General features: G+C 36.7%; 1 protein-coding gene across 2 annotated transcripts in view; it reads right to left on the minus strand.

The window, feature by feature from the left end:
* Positions 1 to 24,994, minus strand: part of KLHL1 (kelch like family member 1) — a gene marked incomplete at both ends in the record, with an annotated part of 240,056 nt that overhangs the window by 92,000 nt on the left and 123,062 nt on the right. The window lies entirely within an intron of this gene.

Here is a 24,994-nt window from a genome sequence, read left to right on the forward strand (position 1 = left end):
ATTTAGTCTGGCTTCCCCTCAGCTATATATACCAGTGTATAACTATGATTTATGGCTGATACAGCAGTTTCCAATCTGTAGCCTAATGCACTTAGGGTTCTTGTCACTAACATTGCGATCCTTGAGACAAAAGAACATACATTTAGCCTTGTAGATCTAGATCCTGGAATATAGCATGCGAACAGTACATATTTACTGACTAGATGTATCAATCTTTGTAGAGAAAATAAAATTATGAAAATAGTACAAAGTAGTACAGTGGTTTCAAAACATTTAAAAACTGCTTGTAAAAAAGACCCACTTTTACTTCAGCATCAAAGATGTCTGAGGCTAATATACATGGTTAAACAAGGGAGGGATCAGTTGAACTTTCTCTTTTTCTGCAACTCCCCTAATGTCTTCTGAGACAACTTCAAGGAAAATATAACTTTAGCTTCTCAAATCATAGTTTTAAAGCCATTGGTGTGGTAGAAGTGTTAAGGTACATATTTTAGATAAAAACCTGAAATCGAATGAGACTAGATTTCTCCCCCAAAAGTCATTGTGACTGTGCTTAGACTAGGTCATTTAGCAAGTGCCCATTAACATGTCCAACCAGATTCAAACCAATATTTGAAGAGAGACCTAAACCAGAGAGTATGCCCTTGAATTGAATCCAAAGCTTGAAGTGCCTTCAATTTTCACAAGAAAATGCCAACTTTTAATTTCAAGTTGTCTGACGTATTTATTTAAATTTTTAATTGTCATTACTAAATTGCTTTTGTCCCAACATTTGTTTTATCCCCTCTGTTTCTTCTGTGCCTAATACAGTGCTCTGTAAATTATAGATGTCCAATAACTACTGTTTGAACAAATTGAGTCTTCTGAGAGTGCGCCATATTTATCTAAGAACATACATGTTATAATGAGAATAAAGGTTATTGACTATGTTTCTCATTTCTTTCTGAGATGCTTTGCTAAGATTAAGATGTTTTCAAAGAATCTTTGAAACTTTATTCTTTATCCATTTTCCCAGTTTCTCAAACACCCATGCCTGTACTAAACTATATAGCTAGCTAGACCATCAGTATATAGTAAGGGGTACCATAAAAAAGCAGGTCTATGAAACTCTTACCGGTGTCTATCATAAAGACATTGTTAAAGGCATATTTCATTATATTTTATACTGTTCTCTTTATGATAACCCTTGGGAGAAATTTCTATCAGGTTTTAGTAGCAGGAATAATTGCCCTTCTCCTGAGTAAATTGCTTTGCTTTTAACATGGATGTTGTAAATTATGAAATTGATCAGATTTCTCTTTTTATTTGGCCTCTAGGAAACTTATAGTGAAATTGAAATCTATCTGATAGGACAGATAGATAAAAAATGGCTATGGCCTTTTATAGTTTGCTTTCTTTTTCAGACAGTTCAGATAATAGGTTCATTTAATATTACTATAACAGATTTTCTTTTATCCCTGCATCTAATTTAGAATACTCTATTGTCATAACTTTGTATCTTTGTAAGTCATGCTACATCTTTTGGGAAAAGGCAATATTGTTTGTTAAAAAAAATGCTATAAATAATCTGGACATTAGGAGTTAGCATCAGATATTACTGAATCCATCAGTCTGGCTGATATATTATAGATTATGTTTTCTTCATATATTTTGGAGTCTGAGGTCCTCTTTGCTCTTTTCTTTCCCCCATCAAGTATTATTTTAAAGATATTCTGTTCACTATTATTCTATGTTATTAACAATCTAGCTTCTGGAAACCTTTTTCATTTTTATTCCTTTCTATTCACTAAGATAAAATGAAATCAATTCACACTAATTTTTTTATACCACTTGTCCACTTCAGATAGTGCCTTGTCATCTGTGAAGATCAAATACTGAAAGACTCTAAACTCCTTGGCTTATTTATCTTTTGTTAATACTTTTCTTCTAAGTTAATCCAAGCATATATTTTACATAGAAAAATCAAACACCTAACAATCCTGGATAATTTTGATGAGAAGAAAAAAATGGACTGGCATCAGATAATTTACCTATAAATAGTCTGTGCCTAGAAAATGACTGTTGTCAACTCTTTAGAAGCAGATTTTTCAAATAGAGCTTCAATATTAGGTAGGAAAATACACTAGACAATAGGAAAGATAGAAAATAGGAAATGGAATGATGTGGTATTCTGACCAGAGGAGCCAAATAACCAGAGGCAACCAAATTAACAAAGCTAATATATAATGAAGTGTCATACTTGATATTTTTATCTCCTACAGAGATGAGAGAGATTACACTGGAAGGGAAATGTATTTATATATTTCTTTGTTTATATTTATCTGTATACTTCTATTGATGTAACATTGATTTACAATACTGTATATAATTCAGAGGAACATGCAAGATTAATTAGAACATGGAATGAATTTATTCTAAATTCTAAGGGGGAAGGATAACGGGTGTTTTGATGGTGGGCGTGAGATGGTAGCATACACGGGAAGAGGAGTGCATCTATAGACTGTAATTATTTTCTAACAAAATATCGCCAAAGAGATTAAGTGAATTATAAATTACATAGAAAAAACAATGCTTCTTTTTTTTTTTTTTTTAAGCAAAGCAGCCTGTTGTGTACACAAACACTCTGATATCTCCTAGTTGTCATTTCCCAGGCAAATGCCGCTTTATTCTCACATATCTCCTCATCTTGAAATGGATTCCATAAAAACATGTCCCTTATAAACCTTTTCTTTAAGATTTACTTATTTATTTATACAAGCACTGGGTACAGTCAGAAGCGGGGAGGGTGAGAGAATTCACCAGAGCCAGAACGGGGAACAGAACAGGCAGAGGGACCGAAGTACACTGCTGAGGGGAGCAGTGAGCGGGTGGCAGGAGAGGTCTGCGCACCATGTGGGACCCTCGCCAGTGGCAAGGGATTGAACCAGCGCTACAGAGGCTGTGGGCAGCTTCACAGCTCAGCGCTCAACCACTGTGCCACCAGGGGAGGCCCCTTTATAAACCTTTTCTGACTTGCTTTCAAGTGCAATTGAGATTAGGAAAAATTTTCTAAATTTTACTATTTTTTAAATTTATTTATGCATACAAGAACTGGGATGTAGGCCAGAGGTGCAGGGGGTTGAGAGTATTCACCAGAGATAGTGGGAAGCAGAAGAGTCGTGTTTACTGAAATACACAGCTAAGGGGGGCAGCAGGCAAAACAGGTCTGCTGTGACATGTGGGTTAGCTCCCTGGCAGGGATGGAACTCATGTTGCCGATAGCTTGATAGTGCTGAGACATAATTCCTTGTACCACCAGGGAGGACCAGGAAACTTCACAATGTTATGAAAGTATATGCAATTATTTGGGAGGGAATTTTAGCCTTTGTGATAATTTCTTCTGCTTCAAGTATTGGAGAGGTATTGTTCAGATATTTCAGTCTGTGGTAGATATTCTCAACTAATGTAGGAGAAGGGAGCTTATTTTATCAGTTCCATTATGAAGAAAAGAAACTCAATTAGCTAAACAAGTCTTCCTTTTATGGATTTAAGAGAAAAGTAAGTATTGCCAAACATGTTAATTGCTTTGTAATTATATATCAATGTGCATGTAGAAATTATTAGTGTAGAAGTACTGATTTTCATAATTATAATACTACTCATTTTTTTAAGATTTATTGATTTATGCATGCAAGAACAGGCCAGAGGTGTGGGGGTGAGAGGATTCACCAGAGACAGAGTGGGGAATAGAACAGGCAGACTGACTGAAATACACTGCTGAGGGGAGCAATGGGAGAGGCAGAAGAGGTCTGCTGCGCCATGTGGGTAGCTCCCTGGACAGGGATTGAACTTGTGCTGCAGTGACTGCGGACAGCTTGATAGGTTGCGTCTTAACCCCTTGCATAACCAGGAAGGCCGTGATACTACTCATATATAACCTTGATAGAGATCTAGCCTATGTCTTTTCCTTCCTTCATAAATGGCTCAACATAGGCATTTGCTAAGTTTCTCATATGTGTCTACATATATCCTTACAAATGGTAGCAGCTGAAAAAGTTAGGAGAAAAACTAAAATGTCTGCATAGTCTTTATGAATGCCGCATGTCTGTGCCAGCCCTTGGGAGAAATGGCATCATTACCAATTAAATCATGAGACAATAGCATACCTATATTCAAAGTAGCTTTCATTACAGCAAGTATCCAAAACACTGATCAAACAAACCTTGTCTTAAAGGTGTTACAATGCTTGATGAAAACATAAAAATAATGATCCCTTACAACTTTGCTAGAAAAATAACATTATATTGGAAGATAATATTTCTCTCTTTTCTGCAAGAACATTTGTAAAATATTGTCATATCTACTTTGATGTGTAGGAATATATATTTTATCAGTTGGTGATCACTCTGTATTTACAGAAAATTGAGAGAAAAATTATCCTTATTTTAAAGGAATTATTGTTCTTCAAGACTAAAGATTATTTGGTCAATGTAGATTTTTACAGTCTTTTGTTCTTATGCTTGAAAGTGTCAATAATTTGTCAGGAAAGTCTGTTATATGAATAATGTAAAATAACCTAATAGTTGAGCTAAGAAGTATGTGTAGAAAAGAAAGGAGTGTGAAAATTGCTCACTTAATTATACTGATTATTTTTTGGCAAAATACAGCATTAATATTTCCCACCAAAAATTCATTACCACTTTGCTATCTTAAGGTATGAATTTTAATTATAATTTGGCATCCATTTATTGCTTAATAAAAAGATTTAGACTATTTCATTTCTGGGCTGGACTAATTTACTAGCTACACTTACAACCAAGTAAAAAAATCACAATGTAAGTGTATTCTCTTACATTTAACCTATGTTAAAGCATGTAAAAGCAGACATAATTGTAATCATTGTCAAAAAATCAAGTGAAAATAAAAATCAAGCTATAAAAATTCTTCCCAAGATAATCATAAAATAGAAATTAATGAGAGTATCCTTTACTTCATGTAAAATGATAGAGATAATGTTAATTGTTATGCAAATATATAATTATACTTGAAATTTGCCAATTAATGACTCAATGCATGTTATTAATTCATCTCTCAACAAATAAAAGAGCCATTAACTTCAATTCTACATATATTGGTACATGTAATGCATTTAATATAAAAAGTGGTAACAAAATTACATGGCATGCTCTACACTCTAAATTTTTTTAAAGATTTATGTATCTATGCATAAAAGAGCTGGGGTACATGCCAGAGGTGTGGGGGGGTGAGAGGATTCACCAGACAAAGTGGGCAACAAAACAGGCAGATTGACCCAAGTACACTGCTAAGGGGAGCAGCGGGCCAGTCAGGAGAGGTCTTCTGCCCGTGTGTGTTGCTCCCTGGCCAGCTGGGGGGATAGAACTCATGCTGCAGAGGCTGCAGAAGCTTCATAGTTTGTGTCTTAACCCATTGTGCCACCAGGGAGGCCCATACACTATAAAAATTTATATGTCTCATAAATAAGATGATATTTTTTAAAAAAATGCAGTCAAATGACACAAGAAGTACTTTGAAAATAATTGAAGTTCATATCTCACATAGGTTATAATCATTGCTATCCCAAAGTTTTTCAATATGGAAATAACTATTCATTATACCTAAAACCACTTTAAAGTCATATTTTCACACTTGAGCTATTCAAAAATCATTTTTTTGATTATTTTTTGTGAAAAGAATGATTGCCTTGGGCCTCCCCTGGTGGCGCAGGTGGTTGAGCTCAGTGCCCTGAAGCTGTCTGCAGCCTTTGCAGCGCCAGTTCGATCCTGGCTGGATGGCGAGGGTCCCGTATGGCGTGGCAGACCTCTCCTGTCATGCCCGCTGCTCCCCTCAGCAGTGTATTTCTGTCAGTCTGTCTGTTCTGTACCCCGCTCTGTCTCCTGTGAATCCTCTCGCCCTCCGGCGAATCTGGCCTGTACCCCAGTTCTTGTATGAATAAATAAATAAATCTTAAAAAAAAAAAGAATGATTGGCTGATACATTAGTTTTCTACTGCTGTAATAAAAGATCAACACAAATTATCTGGATTAAAAACCACCAGTATATTATCTCATATTTCTCCAACAAAGAAGTCCAGGCAAAGTAGCAAAGTATGGGTTGACTGGTGTCCAGCTCCAGGTTTCTCAGGTACAAAATTAAAATATTTGGGCCTCACTGGTGGCACAGGAATTAAAGTCTCAGCGCTATCAAGCTATGGCCAGCCACTGCAGCATGAGTTCAATCCCCCAGCCAGGAAGCTGGCACATGGCACTGCAGAACTCTCCTGTCTTGCCCACTGCTCCCCTTAGCAGTGTATTTCAGTAGATCTGCCTGTTCTGCTCCCCACCCTGTCTCTGGTGAATCCTCTCATCCCTGCACCTCTGGCCAGCACCCCAGTTCTTGTATGCATAAATAAATAAATCTTGTAAAAAATGAATATTGGCAAGTATTATTTGTTTGTGGCGTTTTTGAGAATGAATCAATTTTGAGGCTCTTTCAGGCTATCGGGTGAATTGAGTTCTTTGTGGTTGGGGGGATGGAGGTCTCCGTTTCCATATTGCTGCTAGCCCAAGGTCATTCTCGGCTTTTTGCATTGCTTGGCTTACCGCCTTCCTCCATCTTTAAATACAGCAAAGGCAGATTGAATCCCCCTGCTTCTACTCTCTTCTACCTACCCGTCTGCTTCATCTCTCCTCTTTGGTATTCTGTCACATCTCTCTGACTGACTCATCTGACTTCCTCTTCTGTGTTCAGGCGTTCATGTCATGTGTAATCCTAAATAATCACTCTATCTTAAAGTTGTTTGATTAGTAACCTTAATCCATCTGCAAAAAAATCCCTTCACAGCAATATCTAGATTAGTGTTTGAATGAATTGCCAAGGAATTTGGGCCAAGAGAGAATTCTTTAGAATTCTATCACGGTTTGCCTGACTTTCAATTTTGCTTGTTAACCAAAAACATAGTGGGTAGAACTGATAGATGAAGCAAAACCCTCACTAAGTTTGTCATTCAGCTAAGATTTACTGTGCATCTAAATATTCTAAACATTCTACTTGGGGATATAAATACAAGGATAAAAAAGACATGTGTCCCTACCCTCAAAGAATTCAAAATATTTTAAGGCATTTTATAAACTAAAGAATGAGAAAGCAAGTCTATTTAATCAATAACATACTAATATTAGCTAACTGAGTCTGTATTCCTCAAAAGTGGTACTACACTGATTGAAAATGGAACAATAAGCCATGATTTTAAAAGTCAGTGATAGAAAACCTTCAGTTCTCAGAGGGACCATCAGTGCTTTTCTTTAGTTATTTCCCCAATACCCTGGTCAAACTCACCCTCTTGGTCAAATTAGAAATCCAAGAAAGAGGCTCAGAAATGCTGGGAAGCAGTTTCCTGGATATGGCTCACAGTGCTGTGGTGACAGGATCCTAAACTACTGTACATTTCACATGCTGACTCATATCAAATGATGCTTTAACTTTTAGCAGGTTTGTGATACAGACAGGCATCCTGCATTGCAGCTAATAGCTGAGGCTTGTGACTTTAATGAAAAAAAGTACAGAGCCTTTTCAAAATCACTTTATCCAATAGCCTGGAGAGATCTTTCAGAGCTGATTAGTTTGCTGTCAAAATGAAGGAGGTGATATTATTCAACTAGTGAGGAATGGTGATGACTTATGGACAGGCCAGTGCAGACCTGGTCCTCCAGGATGTCTTGACTTTGCCTAAAAAAGAGCGAGGAAGACAGACTATGGTATAGATATGCAGGAATTAGCCAGGACAATGTTGAAAAGAAATGCTTTTCTTAGGCAAAACTCTGAACACTTGGATGTCCATTTTTATGAACAAGAGGGATGATCTGTTATACATGAAATTGTGAGCAATGGTAAATAGCTTGGCTAACTCTGGAGAAGCCTGAAAGGAAGAGTCGTAAAATATAGGTGGTAGAGAGATCTGGAGCATTCTTATATAATTAGAAGAACTGGAGTGATAACAAGTAATTATCTTTCTTGAATGCTCAACAGAATGCATCAATTACAGAAAAGAGCCTTGAAAATCATGTATTGAGAGTAACTTATACCATGACCATCAGCTTCCTTTTCTTAGTCATCTCAATGTTTCTACAATCAGTCCACAAAGAGATGACCATGCTATTAAAGATAGAAGCTTTCTGCAGCCTCTGCAGCATGGGTTCGATCCCCTGCAGGACAGGGAGATTCCCACATGGTGAGGCAGACCTCTCAGACCTCAGCAGTGCATTTGATCTGTCTGTCTGTTCTGCTCCCAACTCTGTCTCTAGTGAATCCTCTCACCCTCCTGCACCTCTGACCTGTACCCCAGCTATTGTATAAATAAAAAATAAATAAAAAAATTTAAAAAAAATATAGAAGCTTTTCTTGGGACTGGGAATGTGAGTTCCCACTCAATAAGACTGATCTATATCACTGCTAATTCCTAATACAGCACAATTGGTTGGGGGAGAGAAGCTAATCAGCTGGGACAGTGGATTATGTAGTCTCCTGTCTTCAGGAGGCAGGAAGTTATCATTTTGGAATAGATACTACACATTGCATATTGTCTTGCCTTCTTTATCTCTCAACACCATCCCATGAACTAAACATTCCTGATCTATTAATAAAGTTTGACATTTTCTTGGAATAAAGAACACATTTTATGGTAAATGTACAATTACAGGCTCATAAATGAGATGCACTGTTCTTGCCATATATTTCATAACCTTTAAACGTCAGGCTTGAAGAATGGTGAAACATCATGTTGAAGGCTTTGGGGAAACACCAGAATTGGGGCATGCACCATGCTTGGCTGGACACAGTCATCCAAATTACAGTACTTGCATTGAATCAAGGCTGATATTTAATTCTGCTTCTCCAAGTGTTAGAAATCATGGAATATGGAAACTACATTTAGACATAGGATTAGCCTTTCTCACCATTACTGCCAGTAAATGCCAGCTTCAGTTTTGTTGAGCAAGAGATTTTAGGTCCTAGTGGAGGAGGCAATTCTGTCAGTAGGCGCAGTAGAAGTTTCACTGTATTAGAATCTGGAACTACTCAATGTCTAAATAGATACTGAAAAAAATATTGAAGAAAAGGAAAAAACCAGAGTGGTTTAAACTTTGCCCTCTGACAAATAGGAAATAAGATCAGTTGACAGATGACTCATTTTTTTTTTAATCCCCTAATGGATAGATATGAGTCACAATGGTTCCATATGACCTCTTTGGAATACATTTCTCATTACTAAACTACCAAGTGTATTTTATTTCTAATCTATGAAGAGCTCAGAATTAGTCTACCTTGTATTTGTTTCCCTTTATTTTCCCTTTTCCCCTCATTTTTGCCACACTGAAATGACATGTCCCTGCAAAATTGTAGACTATTAGCTTTGCACTGGTTTCTATTTTCCACAAGGAAAAAAAACAGTAACAACACAGATCCTTCTTCTTGAAGTAATGTAAAACAGTAACTCAATTTACATAAACACAAACTAAAACTCATGGACTATTTTCATTTATAAGATGATGAGCAAGCAAATAGGTGAATAGAAAGGAAATAACATAGATAACTATGAGGTGTCTATCAGACAGAAAAGGCAAGGAAAGTAAAATTTTAAGAAAAAAAATTAATTAATAATGCTGAAAATACAGAAAGTTCATTGAGAATGAAAACAGAAAACCCCATAGATTTGCCATTAGTATTCTTAAAGAGTACTTTCAGTTAAGTGATAAGTACAAAAGACATTGCAAGAATGTAAAATCTTTAAAGTGAATATAGAACTAGCAGGAGCAGAATATTCTTTTGAGAACTGTGGTGTTAGTAAAGAAAGAATTCAATACCATAGTTTTACAATGGTGACATTTATTCTTTTAAAGATACTAACCATCTACATGACTGTATCCTCAATAATTATCTCAAAGCTTAGAGCAATTTAGTGCATTTTTTTTTTTAAGAATAAATGTGCATTCTGAGACCATTGCAAAGCAGAGGGAGGAATAAGTTAAGGAGAAACGGGATATAATCCTGAGAAAAGAACTCAAGTGGAAGTAAGGAAAAGGGAAGTACCTTAAAACAAAATACTTCCTTAATGAAGGACCATAAAACAAAATACTTCCTATGTAAGAAATAATAATAGTAATACTTTAGCCGCACTTCAAAAATCTAACTTGTCAGTCCTCTAAAATGCAACTCTGGCCTTTAGTTCTTATATTTTAATTACTGGATACATACAGAATTATAATGGATGAAAGGTAAAGAAATATGAAAGTAAATACATCAACATATAAAGAGTTAGAATTCAAGGGTCATAGTATAGAGACCTTAGATATCATATAAAAATACCAGTTTGAAACTTGGTGAGCTTGTATTACAAATCATGATATTATTTCTTTAATTTGTCATGTTCATTTAAAGCAATGCCTAAATGTCCTGTATATCTAAAAAGACATACTCAAATTATCAAGCTTAGTTTTAATTCAATAAGTTTAACCACTATAGGTTTATATTTATATATAAAACAACTTTTCAATTGAACACAAAAAAGATCGTAAAATATTTATGAAAATAATTTTGTATTCATTATTGCATGAGAAAAATACAGTAAATTTAGGGGGTTTAAATTTGGTGAAGTCAAGAAATATGAAGTAGAAAATTCCTGACATATTTATCTTGTTTAAATTTTTAAATCTCAACTAGGGAATTGTTAGGTAGAACTGAAATGATCATTATGAAGACTCTCTCACCTTGAGAATAATTGATTTTGAATATTAGAAGAATTTATATGTATTTCAGCTAGATATCTATCATACAAATCCCTCTTCAATATTCTTACAAGTTTTCAGCATGTCCTTTTCTTCTACCAACTCAAGGTACTGACACTGACTATTTTAAATCTTTATAGTGAATTAAAATCATTCTCCATGAACCTTATTCCCTTGGCCCTGGTACCACAAAAGGACAGAACTCCATACAATAATTATATCACTCATACCTTAAATATGCAATTCTCACAATATCTCTAAAAAATAGGAACCTGTGTGGCCATTCATGTTTGTCATTTGAGTAAACTTAAGTGCAGAGAATTTAAGTAAATACTCCAAGTAGTCTAGTTTGTGTGTGATTGGGAAGGACTTCAAAGGGCTTCTATTCTATGGCCAGATTCACAGGTAACATTAAGTTACATTGTCTCTCAGTACAGCTTAAATAAAATACTGCTGAACTATATTGAGTATGTAACAATTATCATGATTTCTTTAATGTTTGTTGAGGATTTAGCACCAATAAATGTTAATTTGATCTCTGTGATAGCTCCCATAGCTGTCATTTTTGCAGTATGGACTGTCTTCTAAAATAACTTGAGAAAACAAGACAATACCATGTTTGTCCTGAAAAAAAGAAATTGAAGAGTAATTAAATCTGCTGTTCTTATATTCTATGCATTTTGAGTAAATCCAATTTGCTTTCTATCTCTAAACTGCATAGAGCACATAGAAGCAATTATCTGGGTTGGAAATTTGTGTAGATATTCATCAGAAGTCTTCAAGCAAGGATCTTTCCTAATCCAACAGAATGAGAATATGATATAAAAGTTGATTTTCCAGGTATGATATGCATACCTTGTGGTCACATGTAGTAACAATCCTGATAATATGGTGGTGCTATTTGACTTCCATAAATTCATAATTTAATTTTGAATTCAGTTTTTCAAATTATATGAAAAAGAGCAGAGCACTGCAACTTGGGGCTGATCTTTCCTCTGTTTAATTCTAAATTGACAATTTACTAGGATGCTTATGTATCACTTAAGCTATCAATTTTGAGAAGTGGATATGACATTTTATCTTTCATTAATTTATAAAACTGTTATAAATTATCACTGTGTAACAGGCCTTTTACATGTAAAATTATGTTAAGTTATGGATATTAAGAAGTATGCCTCTGACTTCAATAGATCTAGCCTATATGAAGACCTTAAGTTCCTGCCAACTCCATATCATGTGAGATGGTTGCAATGATGATAAACTTGTGATTTCATACTTTCAATTCCAAGATATTAAATGTCTTATTTAATACTCATATCATGGTAAAGATGATACTATAATCACTCCCTTTCTGTAGATAAGAAAATGGAGGCGCAATAGCTTTCTTGCCTGTGTTTCCAAATTGGTTGTACTAAAAATCCAGGCAGTCTGCTTCCAAAATCTTAATGACATGCCACAGTATCACTTCACCAAGTAATTCCATGATAGATGGCTGGAAATAAGTAAAATTTTTACACTAGCACCACAATCCAGCAGGTAATTTGGCATGATTGCCACACTAATCAATTGATGCCCCTGGATTAATCCATGTACCAGGATTTTCCATGGAATTGGAATAACTGGCCTGAGAATCTTGATTAGAAAAGTGGCCTCACACAGTAAATGTTTAATAGGTAGATATGCTATTTGTTTTCTTTCCTTCTTAACATCTCCTGAGACGTGCCACTTGTTAAGCAGCCACTGAAGTTCAACAGGATTCACCGAATAAGTATTTGACGAGTTTGGACATTTAAATTACAGAAATGGGGCTATTTCTGTGCCTCTAGTTTCCTAGGGGAATTTTCATTAGCTAAAAGTCATCAGAAGAGTCATGATGCATATCTTTGATTTTATTCAGTGGAGCAAGAAAAAGGGTCCACAGAGCAGGCTTACAGAGAAGTAATGAGAAAAATCTTTGTGTTTTTATTTCTCCTGCAAAAACACTAGATAATAGTGTATTTGCAAATGAACATGTAGGAAAAGAGGATGGCAATAGCACACAGTTAATATAAAAATCATCATCCTTTAATAGCTGTATTTGAATATTTTTCTTCGATTCCTTTTGTATGGCTTTGAATTTTCTACATTTTTAGGAATCATAATTTTTAATAATGAGGGAAAATTATAATCTCAGGATAACATTTTTTACTCCTTATTTTATCTTGGGTACAAAACAATTTAAACACAGTTTAGTTCTCATTTATTCTTTTTGTACTGAAATAGAATGCTAACAAAAGAGACAAAAACTTTTATGGTTATTTTTAAGGATGACACTTTCTTCATTTATAGTGAAAATTCATTAACTGCAGTTCTTACATCTTGTGCTGTCTTATCTGGACTATATAAAACTGTACAACTCGATGAACCAGAAAAATAGATTTCAATTATATTTTAGTTTGTACTAGCAGGTTTTTTCTGTCGTGCAGAATATTACCAGATTTTGAAATCATCTGTGCACTTTTGCAAGAAATGAGGTATTATCATTCTGATTTAAATATTTATTTTCATATTCATATTACATAGGATTTTCAAATTTCCCTTAAACTCTCAGAATATCTTTGAACTATCTTTGAAATATCAATTACCTCTCTTTTTACAAAATATTGCCGTGGCTGGTGGTACAAGGGGTTAAGTCTCAGCACTATGAAGGTATTGGCAACTACTGAAGCACAAGTTCGATCCCCAGCCAGGGAGCTAACCCACATGGCACAGCAGACTTCTCCTGTCTCATCCCCACTGCTCCCCTCAGCAGTGTATTTCAGTCACTCCACCTGTTCTGTTCTCCACTCTGTCTCAGTGAATCCTCTCACCCCCACACCTGTGGCCTGTACCCTAGTTCTTTTATGCCTAAATAAATATTTTATAAAAAATATTGCCATACTATTTCCATTAAACAAACAAAAAATAGTGGATGAGTGGACAGTGTAAGCCACTTGGTGGTTTGTATTTGTTGGCAAGGTTCTCAAACACAATACTGAATATCTGACAGCCCTTCAGTTTTTGAAACATTTTACATTTTGAAGTGCTAAACGAGCATATCATACATATCTACTATGACCTCCAATGTTAAAAGTAAGCATGCTCTATTAACAAATAAAATACTACAAAGCAGTGTTAACATTGGTATTGCAAATTTCCCCAAAATGGCAAAAATCTATGGCATTGGCCATAGTCTTTTTTCTATTTAGATGGTACTTGCATTTCTTGAAAAATCACTAGAAATATTTAACTAACATAAAATCATTAAAAATATTTTGTTTGTAGAAATATTTTCTTTTTATTGCAGGTGATTTAAAAAAATTTTTCTACTAGCATAAGCGCTTGATTATATATTTGAAAGTCTTGAGTAGAAATGGCTAAGTGGAACAAGGGCTAGCAACATAGCAGGAAAATTAATTGCAATTTAAGTAATACATAATCTGTTAGAGAAATTGGAAGCAGAAATATGCTGATTAAAAGGATTAGAGAATTGTTTTAGGGGCCTTGTGAAGAGTTGTGGCTCTACACTGTAAGGAAGGGACACTAGTTCATGGAATTGAATTGGTTTTTGCTTATCTATATTTTCCCTTCTTGTTTGTGACCCCACCATGGCTTTGATTGCTAATCTGCACTTTTGATTCTTTTTATGCAGCCCAGTTCTTTGACAGCAAAACTGCCCTTCTGGTTCTTGTTGGTCACAGCCCCTCAGTTCTGTGATTGCTAATTGGCTCTACCAGTTCTTGCTATTAAGCCTGCTAGCTTCTTGATTGCTAATTGGCACTTCTGGGTTTTGTTACTTGGTTATAAATTCTAAGGTAAATGGAGCAACCTAGGGTTTTTATATTCTGTTCTAAGCAACCTGGAATGTAAAGAAGAAAGGAGAGGACTTATATAAGGAGGGGACAACTTCACATTCCTCTGAATGTTTACCTGGCTTATGATAAGTTTCTCTGATAAAAAGTTTATTTATGGAGAAATCCCTAATTCTAGCAAATCTTCATTAAGTAATTTTTTAAAAAGATTTATTTATGGGCCTCCCTGGTGGCGCAGGCAGTTGAGCGCAGCACTGTGAAGCTGTCTGCAGCCTCTGCAGCGCGGGTTTGATACCGGCAGGCCGGCGAGAATCCCACATGGTGCGGCAGACCTCTCCTGCCTTGCCCGCTTCTCCCCTCAGCAGTGTATTTCATCAGTCTGCCTATTCTGTTCCCCGCTCTGTCCTGGTGAATCCACTCACCCTCCCGCACATCTGGCCTGTACCCCAGTTCTTGTATAAATAAATGAATGTTTAAAAAAAATATTTATGCATACAAAAGCTAGGGTACAGGGCAGACATGGGGGTGGGAGGGGTGAGAGGATTCACCAGAGTGGAGAACAGAACAGGCAGACTATAGGGGCCACACACAGCATCCACCCCCAGGATGCACTCACTCTGGGATTGGCAATTCTATTCTGTTGGGGGTAATCACCAACCCTCAGGGTTTCTGTCTGCAGTCGCTCCAAAACTCGGCTTTCATAGCCACCCATGCGACTCGCAGACCCCTGCACTCAGGTCAACCCACTGCACAAGCACATGGGTCGGGGATCCAAACTCTACATGCGGCTTGGGCTCCACCCAAAGCCACGTTCCCCACCCGTCCCCCAAGGACGGGTTCCTGAGCAACTCACCCTCACTCGACAACGAGCAGGGCATCACCCACAGGTGATTTTACGAGACTCACTGGTCTTCAGCATACTCAGGCTGCTTAACAGCCGCTCAGGGCTTCTCAACTTAGCATCAGCACCAGCTTTTGCCTTCTCAGTTGGCTTTTCTCCTCCGCCTAGCTGCTGGGCATATGCAGGCTGCTTTTGGTCATCAAGGCCCACTGGCCACCCCCAGATTCCCAAAAAAACATAACCTGCCAAGGTCCTCCGCCTTCTGGTGAGATTGTCAGTCCAAGTTCATCAGTCCAAGCCCATTAGGCCTTTCCATCAGCACAGGTGAGCTCTGAATCATGGTCCTCTCTTCCCCGACAATTCTTGCTGCCTTGGGGGTCATTGGCTGGCCCTCTCGGGCATCTCCTTCACGCCGGGTCTCGCCTGTAGCTCCTGGACCTTGTCCCTCTCTGTGCCGCCATGGCGCCTCCAGCGTCACAACAGGCAACACAGTCTATTACTCCTTAGTCCATCCAGGTCTTCAGAGGACTCCATACCCTTCTGCATGGATCATCTTGCCGACTTACGCCAATTGTAGGGTCAGGAATGGACACAGTTGCAGGTTTTCTAATCCAGCAGACCGGGTAAAGGAGGAGTCAGAGTCCTTAGTGGTTTTTTTGCAGGTCTTTTATTGGGATTACCAGGCATACAGCAGGCAGTGGTGCTGGGGGGCCGGGAGGCTGGCAGTCCTCCCAGCCCCCAGCAAGTCTTCACTCTCCGGCGTTCTCTGCTTCTCTCTCGGCTTCTGCTACTTCTTTCTTGGCTTCTCTTTCGGCTTCTGCTGCTGCTGGTGTCCCCGTGATGCCGCCCTTAAAGGCCCAGTCTCTCAGCCCAGGTGTACCCATTTCAGGTGCCCGCTATCAGGCATGCATTCAGGATCACAGGGTTCCCTCATCTATCCTGATAGCAGGAGGGCAGAAAAACCTGATACCTTTTACCTTTCCCTACACAGACCAACTGAAATACACTGCTGAGGGGAGCAGTGGGTGAGTCAGGAGAGGTCTGCTGTGCCATGTGGGTAGCTCTCTGGCTGGTCGGGGATTGAACTTGTGCTGCAGCAGCTGCAATAGCTTCATAGGTTGTGTCTTAACCCCTTGAGCCACCAGGGGGGGGTCCTGTTTAAGTAATTTTAACATTTTCTGCAATGATGCACAGGGCATAGGTTAACCTTAGTTACACATACCAAGGTGGCACATATTAGAAATGTCCCTGTATGGGACATCATGGGTATAGGGTAAGGAAAAAATGTCAGGCTTTTCTGTCCTCCCACCATCAGGATAGATGATGGATCCTTGTGGTCCTGAATGCACGACTGATGGCGGGCACCTGGAATAGGGTGTGGGGATAGATAGATGGGATTCACCTGGGCTAAGACTGTGCTTTTAAGGGTGGTGTCATGGGGATGCCAGTAGAAGCTAAAAGAGAAGCCGAGGAAGAAGCAGCAGAAGCCGAGAGAGAAGCAGAGAAGGCTGGAGAGCCCAGATAGAGTGAAAACTTGCTTTCAGGCCTCCCAGCCCCCCAGCACCCCTACCTGCCATATACCTGGTAAATCCCCAATAAAACCCTGAAAAGCCACTGAGGACTCTGATTCCTCCTTTACCGGTCTGCTGGATCTTAAAAAACCTGCTCCGTGTCCATTCCTGTCTCTACAATGGGAAAAGCTTATCTGAACTTTTTTCAGGCACCTCATCACACCATTGCAATCCTGATATTTGGCCCTTTATTTAAATCTGCAGTTTCTCATTGTCCCGGCTCTGAAAATATTTCTCAATATTTTTTTTTTGGCTACTCTCTTTGTTCCCCCAACCCCACCTTCAAGGTTTTGAGCATTCCTTTTCTATTACTAATCTCTGTTCTCTCCTAATATCCTTTATCTGTGGTTTCAAGAAGTATTCACAAATCATGTCTTAAACTGAAACCTCGTTTCTGAGCTCCAGAACTCACTTCTCAAACTCTGCCCAACTACTGATATTTGATGTGTTTGAATTAAACTATATTCTATAATAAGTATGCCTCAACTCATACCATTTCACATAATGGTCTCACCATAACTTCGTAAGATAATGACTATCAATAGATTATATAATTTTCCCTCTTCTTCTGTCATTTAAATAACCTTCATCTATGAAATTCTTTCTCTAAAATGACTTCAAAACTTCCCCACTCTCTGGTGTCTTTCCAACACCAAATAAATTGCTAAGAAGTTCCATTTAAGTAAGTCCTAAGGGGCTATGCTAATGAATTTAATTTACAACCATCCTAAATACACTCAAATAGACACAGATCTCCTTTGTTGAGCCAGAAATAGAAAAACTGTCAAGAAAACATGATTCTAGAATCTAGTAGTAACAGATAATACTAGAAAATTTGTTCTACCATTTTCCAGTCCTAACTATGTGTGCTCTCAGGACCCCTTAGGTATGTTAATTTGCATGCTATCATGCAAACTAACTATGGAAATACCTGGTGTGTAATTTACAGAATATATCAATAGTTGAGTTAGAAGATTAAGAATATTTCTTTAATTTGAAACCAGTTTGTTCCCTTATAACCTCTTGCAATCCTTGGTCTATTGCATAAAACCTTGCAAATTCACTATAGAATGAATTTATGGCCTTAATCTGCTATTTCCCACCTGCGTGGAGAGATTTCACTTATGACTTAAGCCAGTCACATATAATTATACACAATTTATTGAAGGAAACCCATATTATAATTATATAAGAATTCAATTTGATTCCATTGTGACCCATTAAGATAAGGTTTGTGAAGCAGGTGCAAGAGCAGTGATAGGAGGGGTCCAGAGGAAGGAAAGGTAGGAAGGGCTGCTTCCCTAGCCAGAGCCTCCAACAGCAGATGCCAAAATCCGAAGATTTAAAGACCCTATAGGCATGAAGTTCAGAGCATCTCAGTTTGGCTTATTTCAGCTCCTAAATTTATACTGCTTCAGAGGTGTATTATCAGAGCAAACAGTATTTGGGACTTAGGCTCTGAGTCCAGATAAGCTTGTATCTATCCTTGCCTCACAAGCCTGTTTCTCAATGTCCTCATAAACAAGCAGCAATCCATTTTTAAATTGTATCCAATTTCCCTATTAGTCAAAATTATTATATATCATTCCACATGACAATAATGTGTTTCCTAAGTGAATTAAACTATATAGCCGCAATATTTTGCTTTCAATTGCTGGATGCTTTATTTTTATAAAACTGCCCTAATTCAAATAACGAAGAGTATGGCCCCTAAAATTCTGACAATCTGCAGTGTAAATGGCATTAATCACTTTTATTTAGACTATTTGAGCAACTATTCAGTTGAACCTCTTCTTTAAATATGACTTGCCTCATTCTTGAGCTTTTAATGAATGGTGTCATTGTCCTTATCTCTTTTTTCACAATGTTCTATTTTCAAAAAACAATTTGAATGAATTCTAAGTTGAGGTGAAGATTCAAAATGGTTGAAAGCTATCAACAAATAATGAAAGAAAAATAAATAGTCTTACTACTTACAGTCATCTGTAAACAGAATATGGGGTCATCTCTCTCTTGGTTGTGGGCTTCACTGAAAACTCACCCACTATGAAGTTGAAATGGTTGATATCTTTTCTTCTAAGTTTCATATAATCACTATTCAAAATCTACTGTTTGAGCTTAGTCTATTTGTATTAACAAAGCCTACAACTTTTATCTTCCTATATAATAGAATTTTTGGATCAATAATTCTAGAAAAAGAGTAATTCTTTTTACATGAAAGTTTGAGTATAATTTTGTTATCTTTGTTTTTGTTTTCCCCCCTTGGAACTGTCCCTTGAAATGACAAAACCAAAAGTCATTATTTAATTTTCATATCTGCCTAACAATCAATTAAAATCAGAGAAAAAACATTTCATGAAACAAAATAGTGATTATCTGCAAATAAAATAGTTTGGATTTTGCATTGAGAATCAACCTCTTCGATTGTGTGTGAACTTTTTTCTGAATGCATATAACTGAGTTTTCATAAGCAGTAATCCAAATAAATGCATATTTCTTATCGATCAGACAAAATTAAGTATTTAGCAATATATAATGATTGTTGTAAAATTTTAGTGATAGATATTTCTCTATTATATGGATACCAGATAGTTATCAAAACCTAGTCAGTTCTCTATACATAAGATTTTTTACTTTTATTTAACCTTAAAGATAAATATTTGGGGCAAGAATATTATGACACCTGAATTTTGACATTATTTCCCATAGATAGAATGGTATAATATAGAACGAAACTTTGTTACTTAAGAAAGTTAAAATCATAGACTTAACTCTGTTTTAACAATAAAGTGTTAGCACATTGATTTTTGGTCAAGGGGAACCATACTTTCTAAGGCTGACACTATTTCTGACTCCAGCATCAAATCACATTTAGGCTCATCTCAGTCTGCTTCAGATATCTGGTGACAACAGTAAATTCAGGAGTAAATGTATCTTACATAGATCAATTTTGACCAATAGGTTATAATTCTAAGATACTGGTTAAGCTATTCTCTAAGTCACCTTGCTTCTCCAGGTAACTGTTGTAATAATAATAATTTTGGGATTGGAAAAAAAGGGGAAAATTTTAGGGGGTGAAGGGATGTTCCTTCTCGACAATTTTGACTCTTTGGCTGGCCCCAAAATAAACTGACATGAAAGAGATAAGCAAGAGAAAAGACAAATTTAGTTTCTTGCACATAGAGGTATATGATATGAAATCTAGTCTAGCAAATGACAAACAATTTATACAGTTTTCAGACAAAGGTGCAATAGATCTGTGAAAAATAGACCAAAGAAATTCTGAAACATTTGGTTTGGACAATTAATTTAGTGAGTTTAGCAGAGCTTATTTACATGCTTCTTGCCCGTTTCTGATGATGTTTCTCTCTATCTCTGTGCTGAGAGGGTAACTCACAAAGAGATTTCCTTGCTTTCAGTGGGAACAGAGGAGGGGGGGAAGAGTTAGGAAACTCCCACTTTTGGGAAAAAAAAAAGAGGGTTAGGGTTTCAGTTCAAAATAATCAACACGTGTAACACGTCACTTTGTTATATCTTGGGGCAGCCATTCTGGTGCCTGCCAGAGACAACCTAGTGGATGTGACTATGAAAAATAACTTAATTTCCTTTACTGGACACAACAGAAGGCCATGCCTGGAGCTCACTCTGACCTTGGTCATATGTACTACTTTTCAACTGGATTATTTCTGACAGCAACAACAACTTCATTTGATACAGAACTGTTGCTTATAGCTCATTCCTTATTCTCCTTAAGAAACAATTTTGTTATTACTTATTAATTTTGAAATAATTGTATTTATCAACTCCCTGCCCAAAAATGCAACTGTATTTACATTTCTGCACGTAAGACATAGAAATTTTAATAAAATGTTTTAGATTAAAAATATTTTAAAGACAAAATTTTTATTAAAATTTTCCTGGTTTCTAATCTTCCTCCAATTGTCATTCAAAGGAGAAGACTTCTTTCATGGGGGACAGAACTAGGGAAAGAAGATGACCTCCCATCTTGGGGGTCACTTGTGTTCAAATGTTCTTGTCATAAATGAGTGGGTTCCATATAACCAGCAGCTAGTTCATGCTGGGATAATGCACTTCTTCCTGCTGTCCCTCTGGCCCCCACAGGGCTCATACTTCATCAGAGATCTAGTGTAGATGAAGAACTCAGTGTCCTTCAAGTTGCTTATCTTTGTATGGTTTCTGAGTATCCCAAGATGGACTCCAGTCTATCCAGAGTTTGAATTGAATGCTTAGAGTGTTTATTATGGGGCTTTATTCAACTATGAAGTTATTGTGTGGAAAAAATAACATAGGTGGTGGGGACTAAGTTCTGAGTAGTTAAAGACTCTGATATTCTCACAAGTAGATGGAATTTCTATTATGGAAAGGCCTGTTTTTCAGGGAAGTTGAAGAGCAAGTTAAAAGGGAGTGTCCTGAGACTTCAATATTGCCTAGTTTCTGGGTGAACATGTCAGAGCAGCCTAAAGCAATCTTCAGAGTCATCCCCAAAACAATTTGGGGATGTGATTTTTGGCTATGTGTTCTCTATTAAACTCTGACTTCCTAATTTAGTTTTTGATTATGAATGACAGAAAAAAAAAAGTTTGACTATCTTTCAGCTCTAACTCCTCATTTCTCTTATAACCCAACCATGTGTTTCATGTCTCCAAATTAGAACTCACACCTGCTCAATCATGATATAAATTAAAGAAGGTTTACACTAAATCATCTTTCCCTTTATATTTGGCCTAATTTTATTCAATGGAGCTTCTTATTCTGAAAATTTCTATTACTGAGTTATTAAAATCTACTAACCCAACTGTGTTTTTTTTTTCCTTTGCTTTTATTTCCTAACATTCATTTTGGTGATTTTTATGAAAAGATTTATGAAAACAATAATTATCATTTTACCAGAATAGCCATCCATTTGAAATGTATGTGAAATTATTAATACCAAATTTCAGAAGAGTATAAGCAATTCCTTGGTTAACATCATTTAAAAAGAATATTGGAGGCCTCCCTGGTGGCACAAGGGGTTAAGCCTCAGCACTATCAAGCAATATGCAGCATGAGTTTGATCCCCAGAGATCTAACCCACATGGCACAGCAGACCTCTCCTGTCTTGCCTGCTGTTCCCGCCCCCACCCCAGCAATGTATTTCAGTACATCCGCCTGTTCTGCTCCCCACTCTGACTCTGGTGAATCCTCTCACCCCCACCCCAAGCCTCTGGCCTATGCCCCTTTTTTGTATTCATAAATTAAAAAAAAATAAATCTTTACAACCAAACAGTGACAGAACAAAGGATAACAATGAATGGAAAAGATACTTGTTCTTTGAATTTTTCATTCATAAATGTTCTTATGAGAAAAAGAGAGGTAAGCAAATAAACTTGTTTACTCACATATTATCTCTGACACAAAACACCTCATAAACATTAATTCCCTTCTGTATGCACTTACAAAGTAAAGGTTGTGGTGAAATAAACAAGAACATTAAATATAAAAATATGTAAACAGTCATAAATGTTAACCCCTACCCCATTTTAGCATATTCATAGAGTATTCTGCATAACAATTAACCACTCATGCTGTTTCAGCACCAACTTGGCATATAATGAGGAGGCTTCTGTAGGTTAAAATGTAAATGATCTTTCAGACCAAATAACCAAGGACTTATATTTCTTTTTCATAAGAAATCTAACCAGTAAAGAACAAAAACAAGATTACAATTACAGTAATATTTTCTTTAGAATAGCTCCTTCAGTAAAAGGAAACCTTATCAAACATCTTACTAGAAATCTAATAAGATAGGTTACACAGCGGATCATGTCTGCAGCATGATTTATACTTCGTGTGCCTTGTAGAAAATCTATTAATGCAAATATAAGCCCTGTCCTTCAATGTGAGTGCAATAATGGAGTTCTATTCAGTTGATCTGAGTCTTGAAAAATAAGGTGTTTAAAAGGAGCAAAGACTATGCATTGGAGCAAAGAAAGTTTGTTCAATAAATGCTGCTGGGAAAACTGGGTCGCTACATGCAAAAGAATGAAGCTTGACCACTACCTCACACCATACACAAAAATCAACTCAAAATGGATTAAAGAACTAGACGTAAGACCTGAAACCATAAAATATATAGAAGGAAATATAGGCGAAACAATACGTGATTTGCACATCAAGGACATCTTTACAGACACATCACCCAAAGCAGTGATAGTGAAGGCAAAGATAAACAGCTGGGACTACATCAAATTAAAGAGCTTCTGCACAGCAAAAGAGACAATAACAAAAACAAAGAGAAACCCCACCAACTGGGAGAACATTTTTGCACCCAACACTAATGATAAAGGACTGATCACAAAAATCTGCAAAGAGCTGATGAGACTCAACAACAACAAAGAAAATAATCCAGTCAAAAAATGGGCAGAAGAGCTAAAAAGAAACTTCTCTGAAGAGGAAATGCAAATGGCCAACAGGCATATGAAAAAATGTTCAACATCACTTGCCATCAGGGAAATGCAAATCAAAACTACCATGAGATACCATCTTACACCAGTGAGAATGGCACATATTAAAAAAACTAGCAACAACAAATGCTGGCGAGGGTGTGGAGAAAAAGGAACTCTTCTGCACTGTTGGTGGGAGTGCAAACTGGTCCAACCACTGTGGAGAGCTGTGTGGAGATTTCTGGACCTACTAAACATAGAGCTTCCATATGATCCAGCAATTCCATTCCTAGGTATTTACCCAAAGGACACAGAAACATCAATTCCAAAGAGCACCTGCACCCCTATGTTTATAGCAGCACTGTTTACAATAGCTAAGCTTTGGAAACAGCCCAAATGCCCAAAAATAGATGACTGGATCAAGAAGATGTGGTACATATATACCATGGAATATTACTCAGCATTCAAAAAAGATAAACACATGCAATTTGCAGCAACATGGATGGCGCTGGAAGGGATCATGCTCAGCGAAATAAGCCAAAAAGAAAAAGAAAAATACCGGATGGTCTCACTCATAGCAGGAATCTAGAAAACTTAAATAAGGGACCAGGAAAATGAATAACTATAAGAAAGTGAAAATCAAAATCAACAAAAAAACTATGAACCAGAGACACTTTTAGGGGGGCGGGGGCGGGAGGGAAAGGATTGGGGTCAGAATGGGGGGGCTGCAATTGTATGGGGAATATAAAAATAAAATTTATTGTTTAAAAAAAATTAAAAAAAATAAATAAAATGAACACTTGCTCCGTAAATGTCCTATATGAACTGAGAGTAGGCACAGTCTAATGAATAGCCTAATTAATGCAAGCTTATAATTATTTATATCACTACTTTATAGTGTTCCAACCCCATGCAGAAAATCTCCTAAAATATTTTTATTTCAGAAAAAAACTTGATCATTTCATACACAATGTAAAGACAAGCCTCCAAATGCCATTTCTATTCCTATTCTCTCCTTTACCCAATATTGTGTAGAATTTTATTTTCCCATTTCTCTCATTCATGCATCCATTCTATTATTCATTCATTTTTTCAATGATTCAATCAAAATATTTTATCAAGTTTTAAGTGAGATAGACCACTAATATTTAATGAAAATCAGGAATAAATTATACATATAGTGTAATAAATTCTGCACCAGGTGTTAGGACAAGTTTTAAATGAAAACTTAAGTAAAGAAGCTTTGGTCAGTGGGGAGGTGGGTGGAAGTTTTATAAGGGAACATTTTAGCAAGTTACATTAAATTGACATTTAAAGGACATAGAGAAAAGTAAAAAGGTCTAGGTAGAAGAGGGATGTGTCAGGGCATAACATGATCTTATCTTGGATTGATAGGGAGCTACTTGTATCTAGTACAGCAGAATAGCACAGTTATAGAGAGATGTAATGATGTGACTGGAAAAGTAGGCCGGTACCAAATTAAAAAACACTGTATGCTACTAGTTTATATGTATTATAGTTAACAGGAAAT

This window comes from Talpa europaea (genome assembly GCF_964194135.1).
Source record: "Talpa europaea genome assembly, chromosome: 6".
Taxonomy (NCBI): Eukaryota; Metazoa; Chordata; class Mammalia; order Eulipotyphla; family Talpidae; genus Talpa; species Talpa europaea.